The 14,805-nt window shown below is 47.3% G+C and overlaps 1 long non-coding RNA gene across 3 annotated transcripts in view; it reads right to left on the reverse strand.

Moving 5' to 3' along the window:
• Positions 1-5,316: 5,316 nt before the first annotated feature.
• Positions 5,317-14,805, reverse strand: part of LOC140389963 (uncharacterized) — a 73,894-nt gene continuing 64,405 nt past the window's right edge. For all 3 annotated transcript variants that reach the window (XR_011934517.1, XR_011934519.1, XR_011934518.1), the window contains exon 5: positions 5,317-7,216. This is a non-coding gene — a long non-coding RNA (uncharacterized lncRNA). The remainder of the gene's footprint in view (positions 7,217-14,805) is intronic.

The following is a 14,805-nucleotide window of genomic DNA, read 5'->3' on the forward strand; positions in this document are numbered from 1 at the left end:
TCACAGTAACTTCATTTAAAGCCTACTTGTGACAATAAGTGATTTTCATTTCATTTTTTCATTTCATCTTGGTTACCTCAGGGAACTGCATATTTGAGTGAGACTAGCTGTTTAATATGGAGATTTGCCAAATAGTGATTCCGCCCGCAATGGGCGGGCTTCACATGAGGACATTACGGGAGGCAGCGTTAGAACGCGCCCCTAGTCATTTTTTGGGAGAATTCTGCCCTTAATATTCAAAACCTAGGCCGGGATTCTCCGAGCCCGTGCCGGGTCAGAGAATCGGCGGGAGGGGGGGCCGCTCCGACACTGGGCCATCGATTCTCATGCAACCGGAGAATCGGCGGCAATCGCGCCCGCGCAGTCGTCGCTGTGCCGGTCGGGCTGTTGAAAGCGGTTGCCGCAGCGATTCTCTGCGCTTGACGGGCCAAGTGCCAGCCGAGTCCCGCCGGCCAGGTTTACATATAGTTGCGGGGGCCGTCCTGATTGGGGGGGGGGGGGGCGTGGGGATCCCACTCCGGGGAGTGGCCTCCACGGTAGCCAGGACCACGATTGAGGACTACCGATCGGCGGGCGGGCTCATTCCGGGGTGGGGCCTATGTTCCGCCGCGCTGGGCCCCTGTAGGGCTCCGCCATGTTGCCCGGGGACAGCGCAGAGGTGGCAACCACGCGCATGCGCGGACCCACGCCGGCAGTGTCGGGCCAGCCTTCGGCGCTGGAGCAATGCACAGCGCTCCGGCGCCGTTCTGGCCCCCGAGGAAGGGGAGAACGAGTGGGCCTGGAGGCCTGTTGACGCCGGCGTCACTCGTGCCGGTTTTGACGCCAGCGTCAACACTTGGCCGGGATTTCGGAGAATACCGGCCCAGTTCTCAAGGAAAACCTCACTTGTCTTGAAAATAAAGCAGTTACTAATTGACTTCAATTAGCTTGTTAAATCAAGTTACATCAACAGTTGCAGCCAGTAATTTGTGCATATTAAAGAGCAATGAGATTAATCTACTCCAGTAATGTTGTTTGAAGGGCTAAATTCTGGGTCAGGGCACCAGGGAGAAATTTCTTGTTTTTGTTTGAACTAACACTGTGGGATCTTTTACATCGGCCTGGGAGGGGAGACAAAGCCTTGACAAAGCTTGCAAAAGAAGGCTGCTCCAACTGTCTGACACTTCCTCACTACTGCACTGAAGTGTCAGCCTAGATTTAATGCTCAAGTTTCTGGAGCGGAACTTGAACTTACACCCTTATGATTCAGAGGTACGAGTCAAGCTACAGTTGACACGTGAAGCAATTTCACCCAGAGTTCAAAACAATTGTGGACTCAGTTACAAGGGACGTCGAAAAGTATAAATGGATTGAAGATGGGTGTGATTCTAGTCAAAGAGATTAATGAAGTGGGGAGATAGTGAGATTGTTGACTTAAAAAGGTAATGGATTACTGGTTCAATTACTGGGGCGGCATGACGGCACAGGGGCGGCACGGTGGCACAGTGGTTAACACTGCTGCCTCACTACGCCAGGGACTTGAGTTCAATTCCGGCCTCGGGTGACTGTCTGTGCGGAGTTTGCATTTTCTCCCCATGTCTGTGTGGGTTTCCTCCGGGTGCTCTGTCCGGTTTCTTCCCACAGTCCAAAGATTTGCAGGTTAGGTGGATTGGTCAATGTAAAATTGCCACTTGGTGTCCAGGGATGTGCAGGTTTAATGGGGTTACGGTGATAGGGCAAGGGAGTGGACCTGGATGAGGTTCTCTTTCAGAGAGTCGGTGCAGATTCGATGAGCCGAATGGCCTCCTTCGGCACTGTAGGGATTCTATGAATAGATGTGTCATGATATGCAAACATACAACCAATGAACACTCAGAATAGGACACAACCAATGGGCAGTCAGGATACTCAGAGGTGGCATCACCACAAGGGGGCATGACATAAACACTATAAAAGGGATGAGGCACTCACACCCTGCCTCTTTCCACAGACAGACATCTAGAGAGTTAGACAGGGTTGATCAGCAGCATCACACCCCAGCACGTGGCTTAGAGCAAGCTGGTACAGTTAGACTGAGTTACTACAGTTAGATTAGCAGAGAGTCAAACTCATTTGAGAACTGTGTTAATAGTTCAATAAACACGTTGAACTCATTTCAGAGTCTGGAGCATCCTTTAGTTAAGACTGCATCAAGTCACAGACTGTTATCCGAAGCAGCAGAACACAACATGATACCAGGAGTGACTGTTCAATCTATTTAGTTCAACTTGGCAGATCCGTGACAACCAGCTACTGAATGCAGGCACAATGGACAAGATTCAGGCTCCTCATCAGCTCAGGGCCACCTGCAATCTTAGTGCCAACTGGCAATCATTCAAGCAGAAATTTCAACTATACGTGGAAGCATCCGACCTCAATGGCGCGACCGATGCTCGGAAGATAGCTCTTCTACTCACCACTGCGGGTGACCATGCGATAGAGATCTTCAACTCCTTTCACTTTTCCGAAGGACAGGACAAAACGAAGTACCAAACCATCCTGGACAAATTCGACAGCCACTGCGAGGTGGACACCAACGAAATCTTCAAGCAGAGGATGCAAGGTAAAGACGAATCCTTCAACTCCTATCTAACTAACCTTAGAGTGCTAGCACAATCCTGCAACTTCGGTGATATCACTGACTCCATGATCAGAGACCAAATCGTTTTTGGAGTCCACTCTGATTCTCTGCGAGAGCAATTGTTGAAAATCAAGCACATGACCCTGCCAGTCGCGATTGAAACGTGTACTGTGCATGAGCATTCTTAAAATCGCTATTCACAGTACAAAACGGCAGAAAGTGAAAAACAAGCCTCCCATGAGGTGGAGAGTGTTCAGGCCATCTCCCGATGCAGCGCCTCCACATTGACGAAAGCGGCCATTTCGCGCGCTCTTCCCGGGGCCCGACGCATGCGCAATGCGATCGGGAACATGAAGCGGCTGAAAACCGCACTGCGCAGGTGCAGACGTCTGGGAACCTAACCGCGCATGCGCAACAACGCACTGAGCATCATCATGACGTGTGCGAACTGCGGTACTGCCCATTTAAAAAAAAATGCCCTGCAAGAGGCAAACGCCTTTTAAACTATGGGAAACCAAACCACTATGCAGCCCTGTGCAGATCTGCACCACCAGTCAGGAGCCAGCGCTCCCAATTCCGACAGCGGCGCATCAGAAGTTTGCAACACCGAATGCATGACTCTGATCCAGGCAGTGCGACGGATCCAGATGATGAATACGTGGACAACACTTACCGAGTGGGCATTATTACGAAGTGCGAATACACCACACTGGACACATCACGAGTCCAATCAATCCTGGCCGTGGATTCCGAGGACGAATGGCATGCAGTGATGAAGGTCAACCGCTGCCCCATCTAGTTCAAACTGGACACAGGTGCCTCCGCCAACTTGATTTCGCAGGTGGACTTCAAGAGAATCAAGAAGCCCCCCACAATCCTTCCAGCTGCCTGCAAACTCCTGGACTACAATGGAAACGCAATCAAGGCATTGGGGTCCTGCCATCTGCAGGTGTCCAGCCGGCACACAAGCAAGCTTACGCTTTGAGATTGTTAAGCCAGGCAGGGCGTCCCTGCTAGGTGCGCATGCCTGCAAGCAACTGAACCTCATTCAAAGGGTCTACACCACGACGCCGCCCCATTTGAATCTTCAGGCCAGCATCGACGACATCCTAACCCAGTACCCAGATGTATTTAGTGGGATGGGCACGCTGCCATACGAGTACAAGATTCTACTGCGGCCTGATGCCAAACCAGTGATCCACGCACCACAACGTGTCCCTGCTCCACTGAGAGAGCGCCTGAAGGCAGAGCTCACGAGTCTACAACAAAAAGGCATCACCTCCAAGGTCACTGAACCAACCGACTGGGTCAGCTCGATGGTGTGCGTAAAGAAGCCTTCGGGGGACCTATGCATCTGCATTGACTCCAAGGATCTAAACAAATATATTATCCGGGAACACTACCCCATCCCGAAGAGGGAAGAAATCACGAGTGAGATGGCACATCCCCGCTTCCTCACACAATTGGACGCATCCCAAGGATTTTGGCAAATCCAACTTGAAGAATCCAGCAGAAGGCTCTGCACCTTCAACACGCCTTTTGGCAGATTCTGCTACAACCGAATGCCATTTGGCATCATCTCGGCATCAGAGATTTTCCATTGCATCATGGAACAGATGATGGAGAGAATAGAAGGGGTTTGTGTCTCCATTGATGATATCATAATCTGGTCCACAACCCCAGAGGAACATGTGTTGCGACTCAAGAAAGTATTCCGACGCATACATGAACATGGCCTCAAGCTAAACAGGTCCAAGTGCTGTTTTGGGACATCCACGCTGAAGTTCCTGGGCGATCAGATTTCGCAACACGGTGTGTGCCTCCCGGATACAGACAAAATTAAAGCCATCGAGGCAATGAAAGTCCCCGAGGACAAGAAGGCAGTACTGCGCTTCCTGGGAATGGTCAATTTCCTTGGCAAGTTCATCCCGAATTTGGCCACACTCACCACGGCCCTCGCAACAGGGTGAAAAAAATCAACCGCCTTTGAGTGGAAGGCGGAGCACCGAACAGAGTGGCTGGAGCAGAAAGTCAAGCTCACCACTGCACCCGTCCTTGCATTCTTTGATCCAGACCGAGAGACCAAGATATCCACAGATGCGAGTCAGGATGGCATTGGGGCGGTGTTGCTTCAAAGAGACGACACGTCATCCTGGGTACCAGTAGCATATGCGTCACGGGCAATGACACCCACTGAGACCAGACATGCGCAGATTGAGAAGGAGTGTTTAGGTCTTCTCACCGGCATACTCAAATTTCATGATCATGTCTACGGCTTGCCAACATTTACTGTTGAGACGGATCATAGGCCTCTGGTCCACATCATCCAAAAGGACCTGAACGACATGACACCTCGTTTGCAGAGAATTCTGCTCAAATTCCAGAGGTATGATTTCAATTTGGTGTACACACCTGGCAAGGAGCTTATCATCGCCGATGCATTGTCCCGCTCCGTCAACTCACCCAGTGAAACACTGGAGATCATCCAGCACATTGAATTGCAGGTACAACTGTGTGCAAGCACTCTCCCGGCAACAGATGAGAAGATCGTTCTCATCCGAGAAGAGACGGCCAAAGACCCCTGTTGCAGCGATACATCCACAACCTCCGCAATGACTGGCAGAAAGGGCAATGCCCTCAATTCTACAACGTCAAGGATGACCTGACACTGATCAATGGCATCCTGCTCAAGCTGGACAGGACAGTCATCCCGCTACGTCTCCAGAGCATGGTGCTGCGGCAGATTCATGAGGGACACCTGGGTGTAGAAAAGTGCAGACGCAGGGCCCGGCAAGCTGTCTACTGGCCCGGCATCAACCAGGACATCACAGACATGGTCCTGAACTGCGAAACCTGTCAGAGGTTCCAACCAGCGCAGAGCAAGGAGACGCTCCATCCACATGACCTCGAGACCTCTCCGTGGTCCAAGGTTGGCATTGACCTATTCCACGCAAATGGTCGTGACTGTATCTCAATCATCGATTACTTTTCAAACTATCCTGAGGTGCTGAAGCTGCCAGACCTCACCTCACGGATCGTCATCAAAGCGTGTAAAGAGACATTCTCACAGCATTGCATCCCGAACACCGGCATGAGCAACAATGGCCCGTGCTTCCACAGTCGAGAATGGTCCACGTTTGCCAAGAGCTACAATTTCAGGCATGTCACCTCCAGTCCGCAGTCCAATGGCAAAGTCGAAAAAGGGGTGCACATCGTTAAGCAGTTCATCCTCAAGGCCTCGGACTCCGCTTCCGACTTTGCGCTTGCACTACATGCGAACCGGGAGACTCCCTTGTCCACTGACATGTCGCCAGCTCAACTGCTGATGAACAGGGACCTGCGGACGACACTTCCAGCCATACACCTGCCCAACCTTGATCACGTCCCGGTGCTGCAGAAGATGCAGCAGCTTTGCGACAGCCAGAAGCAAGGCTTTGACGCACATTCCACAGATCTGGAGGTGCTATCCCCGGCAGACACGGTCAGGATCAAGGTACCGGATGGTGGGTGGTCTGCTCCTGCTGTCGTTGTTCGACAGGCCGCGCCCAGATCCTATATCATACGTAAGGCTGATGGCTCCATTGTGCGAAGGAATCGAAGGGCACTGCGAAAAGTTGCTTGCTCACAACCACTTTCCCCTCCATTTCCACATGTCGAATTGACACCTCAAACCCCGAGGCCACCAGTCGTGCCTCCCACTCGCCTGTCAAGACACCGTCAGCCCCTCCACCACCTCTCCGGTGGTCGGCGAGGATGCAGAGGACGAGGACGCAAGCCTCAGAGACTGGACTTATGAGCATTTGTTTTGTTTGTTCTGTTCTGTATTCCTCAGTCAGTCACATTAGACAGACACATTCACATGTATATACATCTAAAAAAAAAGGGGAGATGTCATGATATGCAAACATGCAACCAATGAACACTCAGAATAGGACACAACCAATGGGCAGTTAGGGCACTCAGAGGTGGCATCACCACAAGGGGGCATGACATAAACACTATAAAAGGGATGAGGCACTCACACCCTGCCTCTTTCCACAGACAGACATCTAGAGAGTTAGACAGGGTTGATCAGCAGCATCACACCCCAGCACGTGGCTTTGAGCAAGCTGGTACAGTTAGACTGAGTTACTACAGTTAGATTAGCAGAGAGTCAAACTCATTTGAGAACCGTGTTAATAGTTCAATAAACACGTTGAACTCATTTCAGAGTCTGGAGCATCCTTTAGTTAAGACTGCATCAAGTCACAGACTGTTATCCAAAGCAGCAGAACACACCAAGATGTTTCTTGTTCCTGTATAATTTTCCGTTGTCAGAATTTTCTCCTACTTAATGAAAATCTTGTTCTTGATGTTGAAACTGTTGCCGGAGATCTCAGAAGGACATCAATTAATTAAAAATTGTGAGTCACAGTATGAAACATGCTGCTTCATTGTCCCTATTCAGAAAAACACCCTGGTATTTGCGGCAAATATTTGAGGAAATAGTTTTCATGTATTTTTGGCAGATAATCAGCAAGATTCACCATTGGATATCTCGTTGGACAATTGCTTTGAGATTTTTTCACCACAGCTGGATTGTGCTCTTCTTTCCTGCAGTTTGTTTGGATGACATCACTGTAGAGAAGAGGAGAGAAAAGAAATCAGCCAAGATTCCCAAAGCTGCTCACTGCAATGGTACTCAACATGACTACAAAATACAAACTCCCCTATCACGTTAGGTGGGATTATTGGTTTAGGTGGATAGGGCGAAGGAGTGGGTCTAGGTAGGGTGCTCTTTCGGAGGGTCGGTGCAGACTCGATAGGCTGAATGCCCTCCTTCACACTGTAGGGATTCTATGATTCTATGAATGTTCATTCCACAGCATTACTTTATCTGACAACTGCTCCAGTTTACGAATACTCATTATTTCAACATTTGTAGATTTGCTCTAAATTCATAAATGTGAAGTTTTCAAATCAGGGCTTGCACTTATTGCGTTGGTTTTGATGTCTTTTGTGGTATAGTGATCTTTGGTATTGCACATGTTGTAACCTGCACAAGACCTATGGCGTTGGAGCAATCAGTCTCCCCATGAATCTCACCGAGTACGAGCTTCCCCGCGAGGGAGGGAAGGGGGTGGAAGGGGGGACGGAGAGCTCGAGGACATTCATGATTGAGTTCTGTATTAAACCGGCCGGGTTTGGAACTGACAGAGTGGACCCGATGCCCCTGATTCCTTCATGTGCGGGAAATGTGTCCAGCTGCAGCTCCTGTTAGACCGCATGACGGCTCTGGAGCTGCGGATGGACTCACTTTGGAGCATCCGCGATGCTGAGGAGGTCGTGGATAGCACGTTCAGTGAGTTGGTCACACCGCAGATTAGGGTTGGTGAGGGAGACAGGGAATGGGTGACCAAAAGGCAGAGAAAGAGCAGGAAGGCAGTGCAGGTGTCCCCTGCGGTCATCTCCCTCCAAAACAGGTGTACCGTTTTGGATACTGTTGGGGGAGATGACTCACCAGGGGAAGGCAGTAGTAGCCAAGCTCATGGCACCGTGGCTGGCTCTGCTGCACAGAAGGTTGGGAAAAAGACTGGCAGGGCTATAGTCATAGGGGATTCAATCGTAAGGGGAGTAGACAGGCGTTTCTGTGGTCGAAAACGAGACTCCCGAATGGTATGTTGCCTCCCGGGTGCACGAATCAGGGATGTCTCAGATCGGCTGCAGGACATACTTAAGGGGGAGGGTGAACAGCCAGTTGTCGTGGTGCATATAGGAACCAACGATATAGATTAAAAAATGGGATGAAATGAAAATTGCTTATTGTCACAAGTAGGCTTCAATGAAGTTATTGTGAAAAGCCCCTGGTCGCCACATTCCAGCGCCTGTTTGGGGAGGCTGGTACGGGAATTGAACCGTGCTGCTGGCCTGCTTGGTCTGCCTTAAAAGCCAGCGTTTTAGCCTAGTGTGCTAAACCAGCCCCTATAAAGGTCCTACAATCAGAATTTACGGAGTTAGGAGATAAGTTAAAAAGTAGGACCTCAAAGGCAATAATCTGAGGATTGCTACCAGTGCCACGAGACAGCCAGAGTAGAAATTCAAGAATAGTCAGAATGAATATGTGGCTTGAGAGATGGTGCAGGAGGGAGGGATTCAGATTTCTGGGACATTGGAACCGGTTCTGGGGGCAGTGGGACCATTACAAATCGGATGGTCTACACCTGGGAAGGACTGGTACCAATGTCCTAGGGGGTGCTTTTGCTAACACTGTTGGGGAGGTTTTAAACTAATGTGGCAGGGGGATGGGAACCAAATTAGGAAGTTAGAGGTCAGTAAAGAGGCAGCAACTAAGCCAGTAAGGTACTAGATAATAAACTCAATGCAACTAAGGGGAAGAGTAGACAGGGAAGAGATGATGAACGCAAAGGGACAGGTGGTCTGAGGTGCATTTGTTTCAATGCGAGAAGTGTAGCAGGTAAGGCAGATGAACTTAGGGCTTGGATTAGTACCTGGGAATATGGTGTTATTGGTATTACGGAGACTTGGTTGAGGGAAGGGCAAGACTGGAAACTAAATATCCCAGCGTATAGATGCTTCAGGAGGGAGAGAGAGGGAGGTAAAAGGGGTGGAGGAGTTGCATTACTGGTCAGAGATGATATCACAGCTATGATTAAGGAGGGCACGATGGAGGATTCGAGCACTGAGGCAATATGGGTAGAGCTAAGAAATAGGAAGGGTGCAGTAACATTGTTGGGACTTTACTACAGGCCTCCCAAAAACGAGCGTGAAGTAGAGGTACAAATATGTAGACAGATTATAGAAAAATATAGGAGCAATAGTGTGGTCGTGATGGGAGATTTTAACTTCCCCAGCATTGAATGGGACTCATGTAGTGTTGGAGGCATAGATGGAGCAGAATTTGTAAGGAGCATCCAGGAGAGTTTTTTCGAGCAGTTATGTAAATAGTCCAACTCGGCAAGGCGCCATATTGGGCCTGGTATTGGGGAATGATCCCGGCCAGGTGGTTGAAGTTTCAGTCGGTGATTACTTTGGGAATAGCGATCACAATTCCGTAAGTTTTAGAATACTCATGGACAAAGACGAGAGTGGTCCTAAAGAAAGAGTGCTAAATTGGGGAAAGGCCAAGTATAACAAAATTCGGCAGGAGCTAGGGATTGTGGATTGGGAGCAGCTCTTTAAGGATAAATCCACATTTGAAATGTGGGAGTCTTTTAAGGAAAGGTTGATTAGAGTGCAGGACAGACATGTCCATGTGAAAATGAGGGATAGAAATGGCAAGATTAGGGAACCATGGATGACTGGTGGAATTGTGAGACTAGCTAAGATGAAAAAGGAAGCATACATAAGATCTAGGCGACTTAAATCTGATGAAGCTTTGGAGGAATGTCGGGAAAGTAGGACAAATCTCAAACGCGCAATAAGGAGGGCTAAAAGGGGTCATGAAATATCTTTGGCTAACAGGGTTAAGGAAAATCCCAAAGCCTTTTATTCATAACTAGAGGGTAACTAGAGAAAGGATTGGCACACTCAAAGACAAAAGAGGGAATTTATGCGTGGAGTCAGAGGAAATGGGTGAGATTCTTAATGAGTACTTTGCATCGGTATTCACCAAGGAGAGGGACATGACGGATGGATGTTTAAGTACTCTAGGTTAAGTCGGCATAAGGAAGGGGGAAGTTTTGGGTATTCTAAAAGGCATTAAGGTGGACAAGTCCCCAGGTCCGGATCTATCCCAGGTTACTGAGGAAAGCGAGGGACGAAATAGCTGGGGCCTTAACAGATATCTTTGCAGCATCCTTGAGCACGGGTGAGGTCCCGGAGGGACTGGAGAATTGCTAATGTTGTCCCTTTGTTTAAGAAGGGTAGCAGGGATAATCCAGGGAATTATAGACCTGTGAGCTTGACGTCAGTGGTAGGCAAACTGTTGGAGAAGATACTGAGGGATAAGATCTATTCACATTTGGAAGAAAATAGACTTAACAGTGATAGGCAGCATGGTTTTGTGCAGGGAAGGTCATGTCTTACAAACCTAATAGAATTCTTTGAGGAAGTGCCAACGTTAATTGATGAGGGAAGGGCTGTAGATGTCATATACATGGACTTCAGTAAGGCGTTTGATAAAGTTTCCCATGGCAGGTTGATGGAAAAAGTGAAGTTGTATGGGATTCAGGGTGTACTAGCTAGATGGATAAAAAACTGGCTGGGCAACAGGAGACAGAGAGTAGTGGTGGAAGGGAGTGTCTCAAAATGGAGAAAAGTGATTAGTGGTGTTCCACAGGGATCCGTCCTCGGACCACTGTTGTTTGTGATATACATAAATGATCTGGACAAAGGTATAGGTTGCCTGATTAGCAAGCTTGCAGATGATATTAAGATTGGTGGAGTTGCAGATAGCGAGGAGGACTGAGAGAGAATACAGCAAAATATGAATAGATTGGAGAGTTGGGCAGAGAAATGGCAGATGGAGTTCAATCCAGGCAAATGCGAGGTGATGCATTTTGGAAGATCTAATTCAAGAGCGGACTATAAGGTCAATGGAAGACTCCTGGGGAAAATTGATGTACAGAGAGATCTTGGAGTTCAGGTCCATTTTACCCTGAAGGTGGCAACACAGGTCGATAGAGTGGTCAAGAAGGCATGCAGCATGCTTGCCTTCACCGGACGGGGTATTGAGTACAAGAGTCGGCAGGTCATGTTACAGTTGTATAGGATTTGGTTAGGCCACATTTGGAATACTGCGTGCAGTTCTGGTCGCCACATCACCAGAAGGAAGTGGATACTTTCGAGAGGGTGCAGAGGAGGTTCACCAGGATGTTGCCTGGTATGGAGGGTGCTAGCTATGAAGAAAGGTTGAGTAGATTAGGATTGTTTTCGTTGGAAAGACGGAGGTTGAGGGGGGACCTGATTGAGGTCTACAAAATTATGAGTGGTATGGACAGGGTGGATAGCAACAAGCTTTTTCCAAGAGTGGGGGTGTCAATTACAAGGGGTCACGATTTCAAGGTGAGAGGGGGAAAGTTTAAGGGAGATGTGCCTGGAAAGTTTTTTACGCAGAGGGTGGTGGGTGCCTAGAACCTTTTGCCAGCGGAGGTGGTAGAGGCGGGCACAATAACATCATTTAAGATGCATCTAGACAGATATATGAACGGGCGGGGAACAGAGGGAAGTAGATCCTTGGAAAATAGGTGACATGTTTAGATAAAGGATCTGGATCGGCTGGGAGGGCCGAAGGGCCTGTTCCCATGCTGTAATTTTCTTTGTTCTTTGTTCTTTGACCCGGCTGGGATTTGATGCATATTAGAAATAGAATTGCTTTGCAATAAATATAACTTTATTCCACCAACTCAATTCGGGCTCGTTTGTGGCTTACAAAAGCGCACTTTGTTTTCTACCAGCTAGCTCAGCCCAACCTAAAAAGGCGGAATCAGAAAAATGCGGGCCGGGAAAGCACAATTAAATTAAGCACATTCCATTTTGGGAATTTAACTTTTATTTTCACTTCATTGTAATGAGTGGGATGAATCCAGAAAGAGGATATAAACTGCTTGTCAATTTATTTCATTGAGGTACATGGTGGAAATATTGTCACAGGTTCTTATAAGGATGGAATGTCCAATCTTTGCCTCAGGTTCATTTTAATTTGCTGTTACTTTAATGTACACCAGTGATTATGATGTATACCATTATGATCCAGCAGTGTTTCAACCACTAGCTTCAATATATCAATCGACCTTGGAATGTACGGCTCTCCTAGAATGATCACAGATCAGTACAGGACTGATAGGGATTGAAGCAGTGCATCTAAATTACTTCAATATTAAAATTTTCAAACTTCATCAAAATATAAATGAAGGAAAAAAGAACTTAAGAGCACTGCCACGTATTTAGTACAAAATAAATCAGAAAAAGGTTCTGTTTCTGTCAAAGATATCCCATACTTTATTACTTCAGTTGAACTCTCTGTCCATCCGCCTCATTACTCGCTCATAACCACCTCCAGCCATATGTTTTGAATGTTTAATCACACTATCATAAATCTAAAAGAGATAACAAAGATCTTTGAACAGACTTCAGTTTGTCATATGGATCATCAAAATAAAGGCTGACCAGCCTTGTCCCAGCACTTTCCACCGACTATATATTCTAAATATGCGTGGCATTACATTTTAATGATTCTGTGCCTATTTTTTCATTCAGCAGCTTGTCAGTCTTATTTGCTTACACATGCTTTCAATGACTCAAATTTGGCTACAACAGAAAATGAAAACAAGTTCCTATTGCCAGCAGCCATCTCTGGCCCTGGAATCTTTATTTGGGAGGTGAGTTGAGTACTCTCTGTGCTAGTAATTGTCGGTGGTTGTTTGGGATTGCAATGCACACCACTTTGCATTTATTGGCCCACATCTCATCCCTTCAATCTCACTGCTTTCAGACTGCCAGAGAGATTGGAACAATTTAGCCCCAACTTGTTTCAAACTAAGGGCAGATTTAAGCCATGGATCCTTTGGCCACTGGATCCTGTGGGCCAAGACTGGTGAATTGCATTATCTGTAAATCATATTATTCTGCTAATAGGAAAAGAAGGCCTTGGCTTTCACAGATACATTGTGACTACTGGTCTCAAGCTGATGTTTGTGCCATGTAATGTATAGATAGGGCAGCACGGTAGCCTTGTGGATAGCACAATTGCTTCACAGCTCCAGGGTCCCAGGTTCGATTCCGGCTTGGGTCACTGTCTGTGCGGAGTCTGCACATCCTCCCCGTGTGTGCGTGGGTTTCCTCCGGGTGCTCCAGTTTCCTCCCACAGTCCAAAGATGTGCAGGTTAGGTGGATTGGCCATGATAAATTGCCCTTAGTGTTCAAAATTGCCCTTAGTGTTGGGTGGGGTTACTGGGTTATGGGGATAGGGTGGAGGTGTTGACCTTGGGTAGGGTGCTCTTTCCAGGAGCTGGTGCAGACTCGATGGGCCGAATGGCCTCCTTCTGCACTGTAAATTCTATGAAAAAAAATCTCCTGCTCACTACAAGTTGTAGGTTAGTCACAAATGATCTATGTGCTTCTGTGTTTTGGCAACTATAAAGCTCTTCTCTCCTGATGTTTAATTTTTGTATCAGGAAACATCTACTGGGAACTTAAAAAGATGCAAAGTTTTAATAGATCTCAGATGGTCCAAATGTCTGCGTCGTGCTTTTAAAATGCTACTTCCCACCAGATCGAGCTTATAATGCAGCTGGTGCAATTCAAACTAACAAGAGACAGTCTCAGGGAAAGGATCTCTGTGACATGAATTCAGCATTTTCTGTATGTGCTGAATTATTTATTTTTATTGCATGTTATAACACAGACGGGGTAAAGCTTATGTGACATTAGCTGATTTTTCGAGGGATGCAAATATAACCTTAAATACATTGTAGGCCTTCATATCTTTCTCCTTCAGTATATTTCTGTTCAACCTGTCAGTTTGTCACCTGTCATTACAGACAGGCTGATTGATGCCTTTGAGGTAAAATGTTAAGTGGCCGTGATTTTTCTGTGCAAATCCCACATGGAGATGTTTAAAACAGCCAAATTGGATAGGGTAAAAAAAACAAGCATTGAGATTCCAATGAGGCGTGCACAATTTACTTTCCACACTGGACCAGAGCTGTCCACTGAATTGTTGGCTTCCTCCTGTGGCCTAGAGGTCTAGGTCACTGAACTGGTAAACTACAAACCTAGTGCAATGCTCTGGGGTGCCTGGCTCAAATCTCACTATGGTAGATGGTTTCAAAAAAATCGTCCGCTGAATTGGTTTGGGCATCCGGAAATCATCCATGGCACCTTCCGAACACAGGAGTTAGATCTGTTGACTGTGCTAATTGAAGGCTTCCTGCTTAATTAAGAAGTATTTTGGATGGTGACTGACTGTAGCATACGCTGGATATTTAAAGGTGCAAAAAGGGGGCAGAGGTAACCAATTTTTGTCCTGATTAGTTAAAAAGATTTTTTGAGAACGTTAGTACATTTTTAAATTGGTTCAAATATATTGTTTGTACTCAATGCTGTTCTGTTAAGTGTTTGTCTGATGGTATTCAGCCATAGCCCCGATTATGTGGAGTTATTTTTTCATCTAAAGTCATGCAGAACAACGGCAGTAGTGTGGGTTCAATTCCTGTACCTGCTTACCCGAACAGGCGCCGGAATGTGGCTTTTCACAGTAACTTCAT

Source organism: Scyliorhinus torazame, chromosome 14 (genome assembly GCF_047496885.1).
Source record: "Scyliorhinus torazame isolate Kashiwa2021f chromosome 14, sScyTor2.1, whole genome shotgun sequence".
NCBI classification, from domain to species: domain Eukaryota; kingdom Metazoa; phylum Chordata; class Chondrichthyes; order Carcharhiniformes; family Scyliorhinidae; genus Scyliorhinus; species Scyliorhinus torazame.